This window comes from Protopterus annectens, chromosome 4.part0 (genome assembly GCF_019279795.1).
Source record: "Protopterus annectens isolate FY-2018-M chromosome 4.part0, PAN1.0, whole genome shotgun sequence".
In the NCBI taxonomy this organism is placed as follows: domain Eukaryota; kingdom Metazoa; phylum Chordata; order Ceratodontiformes; family Protopteridae; genus Protopterus; species Protopterus annectens.
Window position 1 is genome coordinate 424,880,047 of NC_056733.1, and position 22,541 is coordinate 424,902,587.

Here is a 22,541-nt window from a genome sequence, read left to right on the forward strand (position 1 = left end):
CGCACTCGCCCACAAACTAATAAACCAACCACTAAAAGTCCCATCTCTCTAGAATCTACTCCAACCCTATATAACCATGAGACCACGAAGATCCAGCAACAAAAATCTCCTACAGGTCACAAGAGCCAATAACTCTGCTGGAGAAGCATTATTCTCCTGCACTATAGCCAAACTCTGGAACTCCCTCACATCCTCAATTACCTCTGTAACTTCTTGCACCCACTTTAAATCCTTACTAAAAATCACAGTTAAAAACTTGCCAGATATGCTCTTGCAACCCCCTGCTAATACCATCCACTCCACCCACCCACTACCTCTCTCGGTCCCCTATCAACAACCTACTCTTAGCAAGCTTGGCTACTCATGTTCCCAGCTACCTACCACATAGTGCTAACTTCTTGTAGCAACAACTGCTAATGGCTGTTATGTACCTCAAAAACAGATTGTATGAATTGTTCACTGATGAATCTCAACTACATTTGTAACCATGTTTAGTATATGTCACCATATTTTAAAATTGTACTATGTTCTACAGCTGTTTTACATCTATGTTTCACTCTTGTCTTGCGTCTTCAGACTGACTAATGTCTATATTTTAAATACTATGCTTTTTAACTGTATAATATAAGTAATACTTAATGTGCAGCTTTTCTCCCCGGGCCTCCGCTGAAAATGGACTTGTGTCCAGTTGGACTCTCCCGGTTAACAAATGTAAATAAATAATGAAATAAATAAACAAATCATTAAGCCTGAACAACATGGACTAGGCCTGATGCATCTGTCTTGTAGTAGTCACTGCACTGTTATTTCTAAATTACACCACATTTTATGTATAAATTATTTTCAAGTAGCTTTTTGTAAAGCAAAGGGCAAAATGATTTGTTACAAGGATTAAATAGTCTCCCAGTGATACTTTGAGTCTAAAATCACACAACTCTCCTCTCTTACCATGGGATTCAGAAAGGATTAGTGTGTGCTGTAAGTCTTAACACCAGTGTTTCCCCTTTTGGTAATCCTTTCTGATTCAAAGACTGCCTTACTACTGAAGTCTCCTGCTAACAGGAACATCAGCATGGAGGGCAGTCCTACTGGCTGAGCCCCATAATAATGAGGCAATCAGGGAGAATGGCTGATACTAATTAGCCACATGCTATCTCCTGGAAATGCAAGTGGTTGCTGAGCAGTTTTCAAGACTAATGGCTAATTGCAGCTGAAAGCCCTCCAGGTGTAGCATCTCTTAGCCACTGAGGACCTGATTGCTTTGCCCCCCCCCCCCCCCACTTGTGTGGGCAAGGAATCCTCTCATTCCAGCTAAAAGCAAAGAAAACTCTAACCAGCAATCAACCAAAAATAGACTGCAGCCCAGGTTTAACTCCAGGAACCTTGATGTTCCCGCTTGAGTAGTAGCCACTGGGTACCTGATCACTTTTGCCCATTCCTCCACTTGTTTGAGCAAGAAATCCTCTCACTCCAGCTAAAAGCAAAGAAAACTCTAACCAGCAATCATCCAAAAATAGACTGCAGCCCCAGGTTTAACTCCAGGAACCTTGTTGTTGCCACTTGTGTAGTATAGGTGCCAGCTTTTGTGACTACTGTTATGCCTTGTTAAAATCTGTTACAGTCAGCTAGAGTGCATACCCCAGGGGCAACAGGTGCAAACCTTCTTCCTCTTAGCCCACCCCCACACCTTTCATCCATTTCATTGTTGATAATTTATTGTATGTTAAGGTATTTAGCCCCTCTCAATAGTCATAGCCTTCAGTCCCTCCTCCTCAATACTTGTTCTTCACTAAACACCAAACAGAGGTGCAAAGTCTCCAGCTGCTTTTATCTTTAGCTACATTGTGTGCAGCAAACAATGAGCAAAGGGGAATACAAATATAAAAGAGAATAAAATCTGCCATTGCAGACTAGTAAGCAGCATACAACTTCTACCTGTGGTGTACTCCTACACACAGTTTTTCTTGGAGAAATCTTCCAGTCCTTTAACAAGGGTGCCTGTATGTTTACCTTATTTCCATAGCTGTCCTTTGATAATTAAGCTAGGTTAGAAGAGTGCCTTGGATTCTCCCCTGCTACTTTAAATTCCAATTGATGGTTTCCCTCCCTTCCCCTACCCCCCCAAGTGATTGCTCAGGTACAACACACCAAAGGTTTTAAAAACCCTGGATGCCATATTTGCTCTAATTGCAGCTGAAAGCCCTCCAGCTGTAGCATCTCTAGTAAGTGTCCCTGGACTAGCTGATAGTTTTTTTAAGCTAAGTTCTATCTGGAAGGTGTAGCCCCAACTCAGTTCACTTCGCTCTTCTCCCACCCCCATTCCCACCCACCCTCCATATCATTACCTTTATACCTATCCATACAACCACACCCCCTCACTCTCTCCCAAATCCCCCACCCCTCTACTTTCTGTTGTCATACTACCTCCATTCTTTGCTCCTCCCCACACTTAACTACTATCCACTATCAAATACTACTATACCTTACCCCCACCTCTTCTCCTCTCATCCTCTCTTCTACAACCCATAAAGTGACATGTCTCTTACAACTCAAACTATACTCTTACCTTCTCTACTCCTTATACTTTATCACCTCACCTCCTATCTCTCACAATTGCCTACTCCCTATTTCCATCCCTCAAGCACCACTCTTAACTCATGTACTACACCATAACCCTATCTACTAATTTGTCCCTCCATCCTTCCCCCCACCACTCCTATTCCTAAAATAAAAATATTTCCCCCCTCCCCTTTAAAACAAAAAAAAAACAAAGTCTACTTACTCAAGTTAAAACCCCATTACAAACCTCTACTTCTATCTGGTGACATTCATCCTAACCCAGGCCCTACAGACACTAACCTGAACAATAACCCCCCTGTATCTAAACCTGCCAACCCCTCCAACCCACAAAAACAAGTACAATTCTGCTCTATCAATGTCAAAGAGCCTTTAATAAAGTTCAAGAACTCCATCCTTGGATAGCTAACTATACTCCTGACACAGTTACCCTAACTGAAACATGGTTAAAACCACACCATCTGGGCAGTGAAATCATCCCTCCTGGCTATAATATCCTTAGATTAGATCGACCTAAAAGAAAAGGAGGAGGAGTCTCCATACTCTGCTTCAACTGTCTCTCCCAAATCAGTCCCACACTAGACTTACCCTCCTTCTCACCAGCTGAACTCCTACTGACCAACTTCAAACTTAAGTTTCAACACCATAACTGTTGCAGCAATCTATATTCCCCCTGGTGATAATATTAACATACCTGAGAACATCCTATCTCACCTCTCACATACCATCCACAATGAAATACCTATACTGGGAGATGTAAATATTGATTGGCTTACAATACAAGCTCCCAACACTACTCCCTGTATAAACCTACATGGGTTTGAGCAGCTAATCACAACCCCAACCTACATTAATAAATCTCACCTACCTAGCTCTCTTCTTGACTGGATATTGGTCTCCAACCCTCAAAACTATCATAACTCCCAAACCCTTCCAAATGCCCTCAGCGACCACTCCCCACCTTACCAAACCTAATAAATTTATTACCACCTGCTCACTTTCTCATTTCTGTCCAAACTCCTTTATTCACCAACTCTCCAAAATTAACTGGCCTTACCTCACACCACTCTTTCTTTAGATGAAACTTTCTACTCCTTCAACACTACATTCCTAAACATTCTTAACTCCCTTGCTCCTCTTCGCACGAATAGAATCAAATCTAATACTGCTCCCTGGCTCACTAAATCAACTAGAGCCCTCATGAAAGACCGGAATAGGATATAGAAAATGTGGACTAAAACTAGGATTCCTTCTCTTCTTCAGAAATACAAAGAACTCAGAAATAAAATAAAAAAAAAATCATCCATTATGACCAAATAAACTTCTATGTCAATCCTCCCTCGCTCTATTAAACAGACTCTTCATCCAGGAAACCCTTCCTCTCCTAACTCATGTCCCAGTGCAACACCTGAAGACATAGCCAACACATTTAACAATCATTTTATAAACTCAATAACCTCCATAATAAATTCTCTCCCCCCAGAAACAACACTAGCACCCCCACAAACTCTATACCTCTTCCAAACCCTCCTAACTCCTTCTCTTTAAAAGCAGTATCAACTAACTATGTAAAGTCATTACTCTCTAAACTTAAACCTTGCTCCCATCTGTTGACAAGCTACCCTCTTACTTCCTGCAGATGGCCTCTGAACCTTTTGCCTATCCTGTTATCTATATTAATCAACCGATCCATTTCTGAATCCTATGTCCCCACTGTATGGAAGAATTTCTTACTCTACCCATTCACAAAGGGGGCAATTCCTCAGACATATCCAACTTCAGACAGATTGCCATACTCTCTCCACTCTCAAAAATCCTAGAGAAATGCATTCACAAGCAGGTAATGCATTACCTTCACCAGGAAAACCTTCTCACACCCACACAGCATGGTTTCCGTCCCAAGCATAGTACAACTACTGCACTCATATCATTCATCAACATAGTCTCCCTAGCTCGTGATAACAACAAACTTGTCTCATGCCTATTCCTTGACCTTTCTAAAGCCTTTGTCACAGTCTCTCACCCACTCCTTCTAGAAAAACTCACTAACTTATATTTCTCTCCCCCTACTATCTCCTGGTTCTCCAGCTCTTTCTCTACCCGCCAGCAATCAGTTAAATGGCTCTCTACACTATCCTCCCCCTTTCACTGTACAAATGGGAGTCCCCCAAAGGTCCATACTTGGACCACTACTATAATATTTTCACCAACTTGCTCTACTCTTCTTGTTCCCAGTCATCTCTTGTGCAATGTGCTGATGACTCAACTTTTATAACCATTGCTGAAAACTCAACTGACCTCCACTCAACTACCCAGGCATCCTTCCACACCACTGAGACTTGGCTTAGTGATAAACTAATACTTAATCTAAAAAAAAACTAAGCTCCTACTCTTCCTCCCTAAAAACATCACCACACTTAAAAGTACATTTACCATCTTATCCTGCAACAACACTATCATATCAGTTGAATCTAGCACTAAATTGCTAGGTGTTACAACAGATGATCACCTTAAGTTTGATCTCCATCTTACTAACTCGGTAAAAAGAACTCATCAGAAACTTGGATACCTTTTCCGTAGCAAGAAATACTTAACTAACACTGCCCGAATAACTCTCTCCCAGGCTTTATTACTCCCAACACTCCTGTACAGCTGCCACATATTCACAAACCTAAATGCTACACTTATTTCCAAGATTGAAACTACTTATAATAAGATTGCCAGATTTGCAGCTAACCAAACCTACAAGTCACACCACTGCTTAGCACTACAGCAACTAGACTAGCTAGAATTCCCTCAGCTGCTCCAACTATACCAACTACAAATCATCCACTCTATCTTCCATCTACCCTCCTTCTGGCCCACTATCATATCCAAATATTCCCCTGCTAGGATGCTACGCAGCTCAAATCAAGAATTTAATGTATTTATTTATTTATTTTACATTTGTTTACCGGGCTAGTCTAACTGGATACATGTCCATTTTCAGTAGAGGCCCGGGGAGATAAGCTCCTAGGTAAGAATGAATTTAACACAATTCTATCTACGGATATAGAAGACAAATAAAATCTATTTACAGTGCCAATTACAGGTTATCATAGTAAAAAAAAATAACAGTGTAGAATACAGGGCAAAACAAAGGATGCAGTTAAAATCCCAAAATTTACAGTGTAGAATACAGTCATAGCAAATGAAAGTAATATAGATTAGGTGTTCTAGAGATAGTTAGTAGAACTAGTTTTATAAGGAAGAAGTTTCTTTAGATAAGTAGATGGGATGGGAAGATCAGAGTATTTAGTGACTCTTGAGCTAGTCAGGTTTAGATCATGGGCATAGCAAGTGAGTTTTGAGATGCACTTTCAGATTGTTTTTGAAACAGGAAAGTGAGGGAAGTGTGGAGAGTTCGTTTGGTAGGAGATTCCAGGCTTTTCCAACTATATTAGAAAAGAGCGAGTCACCAGCCTTGTTGTTTGTTTTAGTAGTATGTGCTAGGAGTTTCTGAGAAGACCTTAAGGAATCTAGGCTTTTATAGGGAGTGATTGGTGTGGAAAGAATAGGTGTTTTGGAAGGTGTGTAAAGGGTTTTGTGAGCTATAGTTAGTTGATGGTATTTAATTAGATTTTGTAGTTCAAGCCATCCTAGCTGTTTTAAATTAAGGCAGTGATGGGTTCTAAATGGGTTACCTGTTGCAAATCTGGCGATGTTATTGTAGGATATTTCCAGTTTGCTGAGATTATTTTTAGATAGTTTAGTAAAAATAGGTGAGGCATATAGAAGAGGAGAGATTAGATGAGTGTGTGCTATTGTGGTTCGAGCTGAAGGTAGGAGAAATGATTTTATCCTATATAGAGAGCCTAACTTTTTGTTGACAGTTTTTATAGTATTGTTTATATGGATATCAAAGTTTAGATTATTGTCAATGGTGACTCCTAATAGTTTGGTGGTAGGTTCAGGGGATATAATAGTTTTATTGGTAGAGTTAACTGAGAAATCCGATGGGGGGGATTTTCTAGTAGGAGAGAAAAGGAGGAGTTTAGTCTTTTTGAGGTTTAAGAGAAGGCATCTATGTGTGAACCATTGCTCAACTGTGTTAAAGACTTGTTGGGTAAGGTAGAGAAGTTCAGAAGAGGAGGGGGCTGAGCATATCAGTGTGGAGTCATCTGCATATTGTATGCATGTGGCTTGGGGGATGGCAAGGTGAAGGTCATTGATGAAAATGGAAAAAAGTAGAGGTCCAAGGATGGATCCAGGTTGACTGGCAAGTGAGTAGAGAGAGACTTGTGCCATAGTACGGCCTGTTGTCTTTTGTCAAGGTAAGACTGGAACCACTTTATGGAGGATGTATCAAGTGACAGGGATTTTAGTATTGTGATGAGAATTTGGTGATTTACCATGTCAAAAGCTTTAGACAGGTCAATAAATAGGGCAGAAGAGAGTTTGTTTAGATTGCAGTGTTTGTTGATACAATCTGTGAAGGAAAGAAGGGCAGTAGTGGTGCTATGTGAAGGTCTAAAACCATGCTGACAGTTGGCTAGTAAATTATTTTGTGTTAGATGGTGAAGTAGTTGTCTGTGAATGCATTTTTCCAAGATCTTTGCCAGAGGTGAGAGGAGGGCAATGGGACGATAGTTGGAGAGTTCAGTGGACTGCCCACCTTTGTGGAGGGGGATAATATGGGAAATTTTCCATAAAGTAGGGATATAACTTTCGGTAATAGTTCTATTGATCAGGATAGATATTGGATAGGCAATAGCTTTAGCGGCTAGTTGTAGGAGTTCAGCAGGTAGTTGGTCTGCTGAGGGAGAGCATGGTTTTAATTTCTGAAGAAGGGTTAGTATATATGATGTTGGGATGGGCTGAAAGTGAAAAGAAGGGGGAGAGGTTGCTTTAGTAGGTAAAGTAAAGTTGTTAGGTGAGAGCTGACTAGCTAGTGTTTGTATAGTGTCAGTGAAAAAGGTATTAAAATCATTGGCTATATTTATTGGTGTTTTGTGTTCAGTGTTTTGAGGGTTAGGAGTGGTGGATTGACCTGGATGAAGTAGTTGGTTGATACTAGACCAAAATTTCTTTGGCTTGTTGGGATAGGAGGTAGTAGTTTTTTTTGACAGATATTATAGCTTTTTTAGTTTGGTTTCTTAGTTGTCTAAAGGTTTGTTGGTGTATAGAGTTTTGAGTTTTTCTCCATTTTGCCCAATGTTTGTTTCTAGCATTGATTTTTTGTTTGGTTTCTTTAGAGAGCCATGGAGCATGTTTGTTTTTAGCTCTAATTTGTCTGGTAGGGGCATGGTGGTTCAGGATGGCAAGGAAGTTGGAGTTAAAGTAACTAACGGTTTCATCTAAAGGTAGGTTTTGTAAGGGTGACCAGTTACATGCTTTTAGTTCCATCTGGAAAAGTTCAGGGTTAAAGTTCTTTTTAGATCTGATGTTTTTAATGGATGTTGGAGAGGGAAAGAAGGTTTTATGTCTGATGATATAGGTAAGAGAGTGGTCACTTAAATCATCAGGGAGGGTTCCTGAGTCATAAGTATGAGGAAGATGGTTAATGAGAATCCAGTCTAATAAGCTAGATTTCTTGTTGGATTTATTTATCCTGGTAGGGGAGGTAATGGTTTGGGAATACCCATATAGGTTTATATGGCTTGAGGGGAGGTTGCTGCAGAAGCAGGTCCAGTCAATATTTGTGTCACCTAGAATGATGGTTTCTTGAGGCAGGTTTTGGGATAGCCAGCAAAGTATATTTTCCATGGTTGCTATGTTATTACCAGGATGTAGATATATACAAACGATATAGATGGATTTGGCATTGTTAATAAGAAGTTTGGAGATAATAATTTCTGCATTGGAGTCTAGAGGTGGTTTGCAGTTATGAGTGGTTAACTGTAAGCTAGGTTTATATAGGATAGCAACTCCTCCACCTTTTTTGGAAGTTCGGTCTAGTCTTTGGATATTATATCCAGGTGGGATGATCTCATTGTCTTTGGTTGTAGGTTTTAACCAAGTTTCTGTTAAGCAGAGTATATCAAAGGAGTAGATTTCAGTTAGGGCTTGGAGTTGAGTTACTTTATTGTTTATACTGCGTATATTAAGATGAGCAATAAAAAGGGAGTTAGATTGTTTGAAAAAGGCTTGGGTAGGACATATTTTGGAGTTGAGGGGAGAAAAAGGAGTAGTTGGGGTCCCTGCGTTAGGGTGGATGTCACCATCCTTTAAAGAGAGTAGTAGGTTTAGATAGTATAGGTTATGGATTCTACTATAATGAGATAGACATTTCCTGGGGTTTAGGTTGTTGTATTTTGTGTGTTGTGTTCTATGATATTTAGGAAGTATGTAGTTAGATGAGAATGTTATATTAGCATGTGTAAATTGTAGATGTGAGTTTGGAGAGATGGTCTCTTTCTTGGGATAGTTTTGGATTGGGTCTAGTGGGTTTTCAAAGAAGGTGAATAAATGGGTGAGGATTAAATGAGGTAGTAGTGAGATTGTTAGTAAGAGTGTGATAAAGGGTGGGATGTGTTGATTCTTCATTTTATGAGTAGATACTGGCTATTTGATGGTAGAAGCTTGAAATGTATTGGGAGGAGATGGGAGAGTGGGTAGTGCCTGTTGTGGATGGAAGGGAGAAGTGAAAGGGTAATATTAGTAGAAATAGGTAACAGGAGAGTGTGTAGGGTGAAAGGATAGAGAGAAGAGTGTTTATGAAGAGGAAATGTAAGAACACGAGCTATGATAGGACTGAAGTGGGGAAAGGAATATATGTGTTTGAGAGTGATGGGAGAGGTAGGGGTGTGGTTGGGGAGTAAGTGGAGGAGGAAGAGGTGTGGTTTAGGAAGTATAAAGGTAGGGCCCTTGGGGGTGTGTGGGAATTGGGGGTAGGGAGGGGAGCGGAGTGAGCCCAAGAGGCTTAACGGAGCGGGTAGAAACAGATACTGAAACAGTCAAAGAAAAACAATCAGCTAGACTGAGTCTAGTGGTAGAATGGAGTAGAAATAGGGCTAAGGGAGTCTCTAGTCAGGAGGTTAGAGGTGGAAAGGAAAAACAAAGGAGAGAGAACTGGAGAGGTGTCAGTGGGCAGTAGAAATGAAGGAAGAAAAAAGTAACAGTTAAGTAGCACTTCGGGGACTGCTGAAGTTCAGAGCTGGGGAAAGGAGGTAAAAAAGAGAGAGAAAAAAGGGGGAGAAGTAAAATATCTGGAGATAGGGCAACACCTAGTGGACGATTCTAGTATTGCAGGCTAGATTGGGAGTGAGTAAGAAAGGTAGCCTACAATAGGAGAGTGAGTAAAAGCGATAAAACAGGAGGGTATCTATACAGGTAGGAAGGATAGATAGAAAAGGTAATGTATGGGGGAAAGCAAAGGCTGTTGGCTATCCTAGCTCAGGCCTAGGTATACATATATTTTGGTACAGTCAAAAGTAAGTATTTCTTGTAGGAATTATTCAGCAGACATACTTTACTGTTATCCTTGATAAGGGATTGTCGGCTTGATATGCAAGGAGGTGACCCGCTGATATGTGGAGAGGGTTCTTAGCTTCCTGCCGACTAGCACTAGAAGCCCTAGGTGGGTAGAGTTACTTAGGAGGCAAGAGAGACAAGATAGGGGGTAAGAGACATATAAAAAAAGCAAGATAGAACTTCACAAAATATTAGTATTCAAAGCCTGCCACAATTCTTGCAGTATCTAATGTACATTACAAAAATCCATGATGCATAGTGAGATTAACAGTCATACACAGGGACATAGCTGGTTAGCAGTAATACATAATTAAGACTTTGGTAGCAGAAATAAGATTATTGTTATATCAAATATATTGATATAAACAGCAGTTAAAAAAAATAAAAACAAAATATGTTCCAATTATCATCAGCAGCTAATCTAATGAAGTCAGACTAGGTAAGTACAAGTAGGGACTCTGCAGACAGCAATAAACACATTATAGAGCTGTAGATAACAGCCAGTAAATATTGAAAACAGATTAAAGCAATTCTGTTCTATTCAGCAACAGCAGTGAATAGAAGTACATCAGAGAATGTAAATGAATTTAGAGCCTTGCCAGCAGCAATACAAGACAAGTTTAAAAAATAACAAATAAACAGCCCTTTTTATTAGTACTGTTGGAAGGGGTACATTTAGTCCTAGCCCTTTTACTTATCCTCTATGTGTATGTTTGTGTGATTAAAAACCCTTTACTGGCATTTAGGAGAGGAGGAGAATTTAAGAAAAATCCTCTTGGTAGTATTATGTACGTAGAGGCATTTCAGTAGCCTCATAGCCTGCCTTGTCTTTGTGGACCCCTGAGAGATTACTGGTGGAACTGGCTCTATTCAGATAAGAATTAATTAGAATCGCCGGTTAAGTAGTTTGTGGGCACTATGTAGCCGATGCCCAGCCACAAGTATACACTGTAGGTTAAAAAGGTGCAAAATAGTCACCTTAGCTGATAGTACCTGTAGCCTGAAATCCAGAGAGCTGTGGGCATGATTCACTTACGATTCTCTAAGGCCATAAGCAATTGAATACTGCGCTTATCTGTTCAGATAAGAAATAAATTAGAAGCGCAGATTGAGTAGTATGTTGGCAACTATGTATCTGATACTCAGCCGCAGGAATATGTTATAGGTTAAAAAGGCGTGAAATAGTCGCCTTAGCTGAAAGTACCTGCAGCCTGAAATCCAAAAAACAGTGGGCGTGATCCACGTATAAATTCTCTAAGGCCAAATGCATTGAATAATGCACTTAAAAAACAGCCGCGAGTATAACGCTAGTTAAATTTAATTTCAGTGGACGATTCTAGTAGCAGTATACACTTGCGAGATACGTATAACTACAGGGCGTCTTTGAAAGGTGCAAAACTAATCCCAACAATTGTAACATACCTGTGTGCATGCTTACTCTTAGGGGCACATTGTGAGCTGATTAGCAGCTTGATTAAAGATACACCATAGTAATATTCTACCTCAATCCGACCTCCAAAAATAACCCAGCTAGGAAGGTACACTATATAATTAAAAATAAGGATATATATATAAAGGATAAGTACAGTATATAACCAAAAAATAAAGGCCTAGTATACAATCATGGCAGCATCAGAGCCAATGCAGTTAATTAGGTATTAATTAGACTTATTATTAGACATCTACAAACCCAAAACCAAAATAGGCTGCCTTCTCTAACTATAACCCAGCTACATCCTGGAACCAACTCCCCTTGGAAATAAAATCCCTCCAGCATAGCAAAAGTTTCAAATTAGCCACAAGGAAATACCTAAAAACAAAGTAGTCTTGCCATTGTAGCCAACCATCCTTTCACCTATTTCACCACCTCACTCTTAATGTATCTCTAACACTATTCCCCTGCCTCTTCTACCTCTTCCCTTCCTCTATCTCCAACCACTCTTAATTCTTACAGTCTCAAATCAACCTACCTGTCTAGTCTGTCTCCTATACTCTACCTCTCCTACATCTCCTACTAGCCATTCTTACTTTCCTTTCTTGTTCCTAAACTCCTACACAACTAGATCCTACCCACTTTAAATAAGCATCTGCCTAACTATTAACTCATTATGCTCTAAGCAGCTTAAATAATATTATAACTAGTCACATTTTCTTTTGGTAATTGTTTAAAACCTTGTTTGTAATAACTCACATACTTGTCTGCCAATTGTTAATACTCTGTATAATTGAATTGCCTGAGGAGCTTTTTTTCTCTCCAGGTCTCTGCTTGTAAGATCCTGTAGCTGACTGTTACTACTATGTTACTAAAATTTAATAAATTGTTTTCTAGTCCTGAGAAGCTTCTCTCCCCGGGTCTCTGCTGAAAATGAGCCAAAAGCGGAGCCAGACTAACCCGGTTAACAAATGTAAAATAAAAAATAAATAAATAAATAAAATGACTGATTAAATTTCCACAGATGGAGGAAAAAGTTAACACCATCAAAAGGCAGTAGTTACCCCTTTACTTCAATGGAAGCAGTCACAGTGCAAAGACGTGTGTGTATGTAGGGGGGGGTGCAACCACGTGCATGTATGAGGAAGTGTTTGTGAGCATGTTTACAAGGAGCATGGAGAATGCCAGATGTGTGTGTGCATATGTCTCCATGCACAGTCACACTATTGAGAATCTGGATATATGTATACACACGTCTCATGGGTAAATGGAAACAGCAAGTGGAGTGGTAGGAGAAAGCTGGAATAAGCAAATACAAGTAGCGTATTGCTAGAGCAACAAAATCTTTAATATGGTAAGCACATTTCAGTAGTTTCTTTGTTTCATGGGTAAATGGGAGTGTGTGTCCTTAAGTCTGATCAAATTTGGAGTGGTTTATCTGATGGTGAGCCGCATGCATGTGTGCGCGCACACATGTACACATGAATGTGTTTGCATGGATATCTTTGTGCCTGTGCTTGAGTGGAGAAGGGAGTCTTTGCAAGCAAGATGAATGGGCTGCCAGGGTAAACACCACCACTGTCACAGGTCTGACAGTGCCAGTGTTACAAATGTGCCATTCAGAGATATGCTAATGAGTTGGTGATAAAATCTCTCATTGCGACTACAGCAGTCTCTGAATAGCATTTTCTCATGGTCTCATGCATTGACCTACCTGCGGTAGGCAATTTATATGAACTGTGAAATTCTTTCTGAATTCTAGGGTTGGTGAGTTAGATAGGTTTGTCATTTCTAATGTGCCACTCATTAAATAGATACAACAGTGGACTGTACAGGAACATAAGAAGCTATGGTAGCAGAATCAAGAAGTATAATGGGGAAAAACATTGCATGCAAATAGTGATAAAATTCCATGATCATAATTATAACACAATGCACAAAAAGACCTCGGAATGAGAATGAAATCACTAAATTACATGTAGTAATCTTTCTTCTGCAGCAAACAAACTTTCTCTTCTGTTGAAAAATTTTCAGTGAAGCACAGTGTTTGCAATAAACTGGAGCATTTAACAACCACAATAAGAATTACATTGCCATTTTAGCTGTTTTCACATTCTCCATTGGTTCAAACACCATTGCATTCTACTCTACAGTCTGTGTGAAACCTTGCTCTCTACTAGCTCTGACATTAACCACGTATCATAAATTTGGCATCCTAATAATAACCACATCCTCTTAAGAGGAAACAGGGCAGGTGTTTTTTTCCTTCAGGAATTTTCAGGCAGGGAATTACTAGGGAAGTAGAGATTGCTCCGAAAGATAAACAAAGAAGTACAGCTGTGTAAGTTGCACTTACAGGAACAGTAGATGTTCAATGAAACCACTGCTGCAGTGGCCTAAGCTATATGGGTAGATTACCATAGCTTACCCATCCAGGGAAAAGGGAGGTTTACAATCCAGAAGTCTCTAGAGTATGGTTCTGGCAAAGCCTGTTCTTGGCTTAGAAAAGGAATCCAGTTTGTAGTGTCTTGTAAAACAATGTACAGAAGACCAAGTAGCTGCCTCCAGAATGTTAGAAGACTGCACCCTTTCCAGTATGCCATAGAAGAAGACAAGACTCGTGTGCTCCTTGACCTTGCCTGAAGTGATTTACCACGATGAGAATAAAAAACAGCAATAGCAAGGGGCAGCCATTTGGAAACAGTTGGTTTTGACATGGGGTTACCCCTTCTTTTTCCCCATCATGGTAGATGATCAATGTCTAGCTTTCCTAAAGGAACTGGTTTTGTAAAGATAGTGCCCGGGTTGCCTGTGTATGTCCACAGTACAAAGAATCCTTTCTCCCTAATTTTTAAGTTTGGGATAAAAAAAAAATGGAGACTGATGGCTTGATTCAAAGCAAACTATGTTCTTAAGGTAACCCTCTCTCTCTATGGAAAAAAAAAATGGTTCAACTCAACAAAATCTTGCAACTCAGGCACTCATCCTGCAGACATCAGAGCAATACGTAATGCAGGCTTCCATGTCATGAACTGTAAATCAGCCGGATGAGTTGGTTCAAAAGGAGACAGCTCTAACATTTCCAGCACAATGTTAAGATCCCAAGTAGGTGCCACCTGTTTCCTTGGTGATCTAATATGAAAAACACCTTTCAAGGACTGCTAGACCAAAGAATGTGGAGAAAGGGGGAGTATCCATGGGCAGACATGCTGAAATGGCTGACGAACCTTGATAAAGGAATGAGAAAAGACTAGTGGAGAGTAACTCTCACAAATACTGGATTAAGAACCAGTGGTACAGAATCCCTGAATGGGCACTGGTTGTTAGCATGGCACCAACAAGGAAATCTTTTCCATTTAGGAGTATAAGATTTCCTAGTGGCATGTTCTCGTCTGCCTTGGTACCTGTACATGTCCTTCAAAACAAGGTCCCTAAAAGGTATGAAAATTGAATCAACCAGGCAATCAGTTGTAGTTATTTCATACAGGCACATATCAAACTCATCAGGTAAAAACACACTGGTTCCACACGGCTGAATGAAGAGTCACAAGATAATTTATTCCAAGGAAAAAGTACAGTTTTGTACCTACCATAAATGTAGATGTTCGAGTGCTAATACAGCTGCAGTAATCACAGATGGGTTTTCTGCCGTCAGGCGGGTCCTCAGTCGGCCGAATTCCAAAGTTTAGGTCCGGCGTCGGTTGTTGTCGCTTTCTTTCCTGACGTCAGTGTGACAGGGGTATATAAGACACAGCCTTCACCATTTTCTTCAGTCTTTCTTGCCCCAGATGTCAGGTGCCCCCAGAAGGAAGGCAATACATAAATTATATATATATTCATGCAATGCAATATAATCAAAAATCAGTAGTTGCAAGCAAATATACCATAGAAGGATAACCCAATCAGGTTGTATGAGGAGGTGTTAGCCACTAGGCCTTTACCAAGAGGGGAAGGAGGGAGGGAAACCTGTACTGCAGCTGTATTAACACTCGAACATCTACATTTATGGTAGGTACAAAACTGTACTATGTTCATCGTGCATACAGCTGCAGTAATCACAGATGGGTAGAATCCCAAAGCTACGCACAGGGTGGTAGGCACTTGGTGGAACTGGGAGGAGCCAGAATGCCCTGCAACACAGCATTGGCAAAGCCTGCTCTAGTTTTGGAGTATAAAGGCAGGTGGTAGTGTTTTGTGAAGATATGCACAGAACTCCAAGTGGCTGCCTCCAAAATATCTTTGGTAGGGACTCCTCTGAGGAAGGCTGTAGAGATAGCTGTGGCCCATGTGGAGTGGGATCTGATGCCTGTAGGAACAGATTTTCCATGAAAGGAGTAACAAAACCGTATGCAGTGGCCTATCCATTTTGAAATTGTCTGTTTGGAAATTGGCTTCCCTTGAGCTCCTACAGCATAGGACACAAAAAGTTGTTCTGATTTCCTGAAAGGCTTTGTTCTGTCCAAATAATAACGTAGCTGTCTATGGATGTCTAAAGAGTGTAGCAGCCTTTCCCCTTTGTTTTGAGGATTGGGGTAAAAGGTAGGTAAGTGTATGGCCTGATTTAAAGCTACCCTGGATACTACCTTAGGCATAAATGACGAGTTGGTTCGTAGAGAAACCCTGTCCTGATGGAAGATGAGAAAGGGCTGCACAGCCATGAGGGCTTGTAGTTCCGAAACCCTACGAGCTGAGGTAATGGCCAGAAGGAAAGCTGTTTTCCAGCACAAATATTGCAAATCTGTTGAGGCAGCTGGTTCAAAGGGAGGCAATGTTAATTTTTCTAGAATGTAATTAAGATCCCAGGCTGGTATTGGTTGTTTCCTTGGAGGTCTTATATTCTTAGCCCCTCTGAGGAACTGTCTTAAGAGTGGGTGAGAGAATAAGGGTGGATCAGTGTTGAATTCTGCAGAAATGGCTGAGGCATGAATTTTGATGGCGGAAAATGACAGTCCACTGTTCAACAGCTCAGCTAGATACTGTAATATCTGAGGCAAATTCAGTTTTCTAGGATCCTGGCCTTTTTTCTCATTCCAAGCGCAAAACCGTTTCCATTTTGCGGAATAAGCCTTTCTAGTAGATGGCCTTCTGGCCTCCAAAATGACATCCTGCACCTCTTTGGAGAGTAGGGTCTGTTGTGGTGTTAAGGAATTTTCCATGCAGCGAGATTGAGTGTTTTCAGCTGACTGTGAAGAGTTTTGTAGCTGTGCTGAGTCAGTAGAAGAGGCATTAGAGGTAGGGTCCAGGGAGGAGTATGCGTTAGGCTCCTCAGGAGTGGGTACCAGTGTTGTCTTGGCCAGTCTGGAGCAATCAGTATCATCTTCGGTCTGTCTGCTCTTGCGTTCAAGAGCACCTTGGGCAGAAGAGGCAAAGGTGGGAAAGCGTAAACTGTCCATGCTGCCCAACTGAAAGAAAGGGCGTCCACTCTCCAGGCCTTTGGATGAAAGGTCCTTGAACAGAACTTTTCCAATTGATGATTCCTGTGGGAGGCGAAGAGATCTATGTCTGGCCTTCCCCACGCTTCGATTATCTTTGTAAACACTTGAGGATGCAACTTCCATTCGTGTGGGTCTGTCATATTTCTGCTTAGATCGTCTGCCAGCGTGTTTTCCAAACCTGGCAAGTACTGTGCTTGAAGTTCGATTTGCCATTCCAGAGCCAAGTTCCAAAGTGACATGGCTAGCCTGCACAGGGGTATGAATGTGCTCCTCCTTGTTTGTTTATGTACCACATTACTGTGGTGTTGTCTGTTCTTATCAATAATTGCCCTGGATGCAGGAGGTCCTTGAAAGCTGTAATTGCATTTATCACTGCTAGCATTTCTTTTTGATTGATGTGAAGGTGCTTTTCCTTTTGGGACCATTTGCCCTGAATGCACCTGTCTGTCATGTGCGCCCCCCAGGTGTAGTCTCTGGCATCTGTTGTGATGACTTGATTTGCTTGAGGATTGCAGAATGGAAGACCTGTGTTTGTTTGGCATGCTTGGGCCCACCATAGAAATTCCTTTTGCAAACATGGGATTATTGGTATTATTGTTTCCAAACTGTGGCTGTGTTGAGACCATAGGTTTTTTAGGTACCATTGAAGTTTCCTCATATGCAACTTTGCACATGGGATTAAAAGAATGCAAGATGCCATGAAGCCCAGAGCCTGCAGGATTTTCCTTGCAGTGAGCCTGGTACAATTTGCTAGTATTTTGAAGTACTGAGTTAGTTGCCCCTGTTTTTCTGGCGTAAGATAGGCCATCTGGGTGTTTGTGTCCAAGTTGGCACCCAGGAAAGTTATTTTCTGAGATGGTGTTAGCCTGGATTTCTCTTTGTTGACTGTGTATCCCAGAGAATTCAATAACCGTGTTACATAAGCCAGATGTTCCAGAAGTATGTGCTTGCTGTCCGCTTGGATCAGGCAGTCGTCCAAATAAGGGTAAATTTGTATCCCTTGAAGTCTGCAGTAGGCAATTACTGATGCCAGGCATTTCGTGAATACTCTGGGCGCAGTAGATCAGCCAAAGGGCAATGCAGAGAATTGATATTGGATTGAACCTGCAAGAAATCTGAGGTATCTTCTGCAGCTTTGTCTGATTGGGACATGCAGGTATGCCTCCTTGAGGTCCAATGTTACCAGCCAAAACTCCTTGCCCAGCATGGGAAGAAGCTGCTGTAATGTGAGCATCTTGAATTTTGGTACGAGTAGAAATGTGTTTAGGATGGATAAGTCCAAAATGGGTCTCCAGTCGGTTCCTTTCCTTGGTACCAGAAATAGTCTGGAATAAAAACCTTGGCCTTGTTCGTGAGTAGGTACCTCTTGAATAGCTTTCATGTCCATGAGCTTTGAAATTTGTATTTGAGCCTCTGCCCTTTGATTGTGTGGCAGGTTCGGCATGCCTCTCATTTTTGGAAGAGTGTGAAAATGAAATCTGTAGCCTCTGTTTATAATGTCCAGGATCCATTTGTCTGTTGTGATAATATGCCAATTTCTTGTAAATAATGCCAGCTTTCCTCCCAAGGGTGCTGCCAGCTGAGACTTGCTTGGCATGTAAAGGAGGAAGTCATTGGGTTTGTTTCCTGTATTGTTGTGCACTGTCTTCGCCACCTCTTGGTGCTGGAGTTTGCCATTGTCTGCCTCTATATGATCCTTGAGATTGTCCTCTGCCCCTTGTGCGCCTGTATCTACCTCTTTGGGGCTTGTCCGTGGCTGGAAAGGACCAGCTTTTTGAAGGCCAATTTCTGCTAAAACGTAGTGGTTGAACCTGTAGAAAAGCTTTGACAGTTTGCATAGATTTAGCTTTTTCTTCCATTTTCCGTAGTATCTCCTCAGCATTAGTACCAAATAGTACATCCTTTTGTAAAGGAGCATCTAGTAGTTTAGCTTTAACATGATCAGGCAAGGTTTGTTCCCTAAGCCAGGCATGTCTACGAATGACTGATCCTGTAACAGCAGCTCTACTTGAGGCCTCTAGGGCATCATAGCCACATTGTAAGGTGTGTTTACCCACTTGTTCTGCACTATGCATCATATCCTGCAACTCTTTCAAATCTGGTTGTTCAGGTTGAGACATTTTATTTCTTAATTGTGATAACAGAAACTGCTGATATTTAAGCATATGGAACTGACAATTTAAGGCCCTCATGGCTAGGGTGGCCGAGGTATATACCTTTTCCCCACCTTTCTAAGGATCTAGACTCTCTTCGGAAGGTAGTGGATTCTTAGCAGTAGAGGCCTTCATTCCCTTGGGGCCTTGAGAAATGGTTTCAGGGTCAGCATTATGGCTTTTGTAAAGAAATTGGTGAGAGTTAGGAACTCTGTAGTACCTATCAGGCTTGACTGGGGCAGGAGGCAGGGAATCCGGATTAAGGCAAGCCTCCGAGTAAACATCATCAAGTATGTCCAAGACAGGAGGTATCGCCAAAGGTCTGTGCTGAGGTAACAAAAGAAATTCCCCAAGTCTTTTCTTGGAATCAGAAAAGTCTTGGCCTTCCCAATGGAAGTGTTCCCTCAAGGTGTGCAAGGTTTCCCCAAAAGAAAAATCCTCTGGGGGAGATACAGAAGGAATGGACTGCTCTGCATCAGAATCTTCAAAAGGGGAGTACGAGTGTTCCTCTTCATCAGAATGTTCTGAAAAAATGGAGCCCTGGTCAGAAGAGGGAGAATCTTCCTCCACTCTGGGTCTCTTGTCTGGAGGGGGTTGGGAACCCCTGATAAGAGTAATTAAATCCTCAGTCATTTTTAGCATCTGCTTTTTAGGCATGGGGCCTGAAGACGGGCCCTGTGCAACAGGCCTCTTGGGATGCATGGCTGATTTGGACTTAGTAAAGGCCTTTATGGAAAAGAAAGATGAGGGTCTAAAGACACCATGGGTGGAAGTGGACCTGTCCACATTAGGAGGCTCAACACTCACAGTGGCTTCGGTGGTTGTAGTCTGGGTATGGGCCGAGGTACCTGCGGTCTCGGTTACAGAAGACACCGCCAAAGAAGTGTTGTCGGTAGTCAGGGGCTGCGTAGGCGTCTCGCTGAGAACCGGACCACGTGTAGCTGGTTTTGGCGTGGTGTTGGTGGAGACCGCGGACCTCGTGTGTTGGTCTTTGTCCTTGCGTTTTTTGGACAAAACGGTAGTCGGAGTCTCCGACGACATTTTATAATCAAAGGCTTTACCAAAAAAGTGCTGGGCGAACTCCGCCCGACGCTTAATAGTGCGTTTATTGAAAGTAGCACAAAAGCGACAGCCCGAGACGTCGTGGTCTGGGCCTAAACAAGGTATGCAGAGGGAATGGAAATCCTTATGCGGTATTTGCTTCCCACAAGAAATACAATTGTTAACTTTGTCTGACATCGGTCTGAGGCAAGAAAAGTTTCCCCAATGGGATACTTAGCTTTAAAGAAGACTTCGGTTTCCAATTTTTCGTAATTTCAGGAGCTGGCCGACCGGCACTTGCGAACTGCTTCTGCTTCGGGCACCGCACGGCAAAAAAGCCTGAAGAAAATGGCGTTGGCTGTGTCTTATATACCCCTGTCGCACTGACGTCAGGAAAGAAAGCGACAACAACCGACGCCGGACCTAGACTTTGGAATTCGGCCAACCGAGGACCCGCCTGACGGCAGAAAACCCATCTGTGATTACTGCAGCTGTATGCACGATGAACATCAAGTAAGCGCTTTCACGGATATCATCTGCTTCATCAGACTAGAATAAGAAATGACATTAAAAACTTGCTTATATACATTCAAATAAGCCAATCAAATAGGCTGATAACTTAATTGCATACTTAACCTCTAAAATGCTGTAACACATTAAAAGACTGGCTCTTAGTATACAGTGTTAATACATTAAAATAGTAGTAGCAGCATAGATAAAAATTAAGCTAAAATTCAGTAGCATTATAGCAGCGAATTATTAATAAAAATATATGCAAATATATAATAAACTATTTAATAAATTAGTGGAATTGTTAAAATACTACATACACTATCCGACCTCACAATGACATAAATAATTAATTAGCAAAAATCAATGTTTAAGAGCTCTAGCCTTGAGAAACGGCTTCAAAGAAACTTTACTATTCAGGCCAGGTGGTTTGTCTGCCTGAAACCTTATAATCCATTTCTGTTCATCTGATTCAGTTCTATTTACCAAATCACCTCCTCTCATAATACTACGCATTATTTCTAACACCAAAAACTTAAAGCTATGCCTTGGTCCTTCTTTAGCTACATGCATAGCTAAAGCACTGGTTTCCTTGCCATTTTTAATATCTCTCAGGTGTTCTAATATCCTATTTTTAAATATTCTATTGGTCTTACCTACATAAAATGCAGGACATGTAGTGCAGTAACAAAAATAAACTACATTCTTTTTTTGGCAATCAGCATAGAAAGCACTTTCAATCCTAAATCCCAGTGACGGATGCATAAATTGTCCACCTATAAGTATAAGAGTACAGGCTAAACATCTCCTACAGATATATGTGATAGTTCTCTCTGGTAAAATCTGCAAAGGCATGGAATTAAATTTATATCATAGTTGCTTCTTAAGTGACCTATTGTTCCTAAATGCAAAATTAGGTTGCTCTTCTATTACTCCTTTTAATTCCTGTACTGTGGAAATAATGTCCCAATTATTCCTAACATCATCACAGACTATGTGAATGTCACTCGCATAGGTCAAAGGCATCCGTATCTTACCCGTAGTATCATTACCTCCTGTAATCATGGGACTGATTGTAGCAGGTGTATCTATGGCTACATCACCAGGGGAGTCATTCAAAAAATAGTAAAGTTTACATCTCCCTTTCCTTTCATGCCAAGCTTCAGCAATCTGAGAGTAAATCATACTATGGTTGTAGCCTCTCTCTATAAATTCATGTTTGAGGGTTCGTAGGGCCACTGTCAATCTACTGTCATCATTATGCAATCGCATGACACGGAAAATCTGTCCCCTAAGAACATTTAACTTAGTATGTTTAGGGTGTATGCTGCTATGATGAAGAATATTATTTTTTCTGACATTTTTCCTCTACATAACAGTGGACACAGTACATAGGTCATCTTTGATTACTTTAACATCTAAAAAGTCCATCTCCACCGCTGAGTATTTGTATGTGAATCTTAAAAAATTATTAAGCTGATTCAAATAAACAAAAAAATCATTCAGTTGCTGCTCTGTGCCTTGCCATAGCAAAAAAATGTCATCCACAAAAAACGCTTGTACCATTTAATGCAATTGCAATAAATATTGTTGGTAAGCGCATATGTAGGCAAATGAATGGTTTGGTTAACAGCCACACTGGACACTACCTTAGGCATAAATGTTGGGTTTGTCCTTAGAGAAACCCTGTCCAGATGGAAGATAATAAAAGGTTCCACAGCCATTAGTGCCTGTAACTCTGAGACTCTTCTTGCTGAAGTTATTGCTAGGAACAGAGCTGTTTTCCATGATAAGAATTTTATCTCAGCTGTATTGGCTGGCTCAAAAGGAGGCAGTGTGAGTTTTTCCAAGACAAAATTGAGGTCCCATGCAGGTATTGGTACTCTCCTTGGAGGTCTTATGTTTTTGGCCCCCCTGAGGAACTGCATAAGCAATGGATGT

The 22,541-nt window shown here is 41.1% G+C and overlaps 1 protein-coding gene across 1 annotated transcript in view; it reads right to left on the minus strand.

Annotated features, from left to right (window-relative positions):
* ASCC2 (activating signal cointegrator 1 complex subunit 2) overlaps window positions 1-22,541 on the minus strand; it is a 1,163,586-nt gene that overhangs the window by 163,143 nt on the left and 977,902 nt on the right. The gene's annotated exons all lie outside the window — the stretch shown is intronic.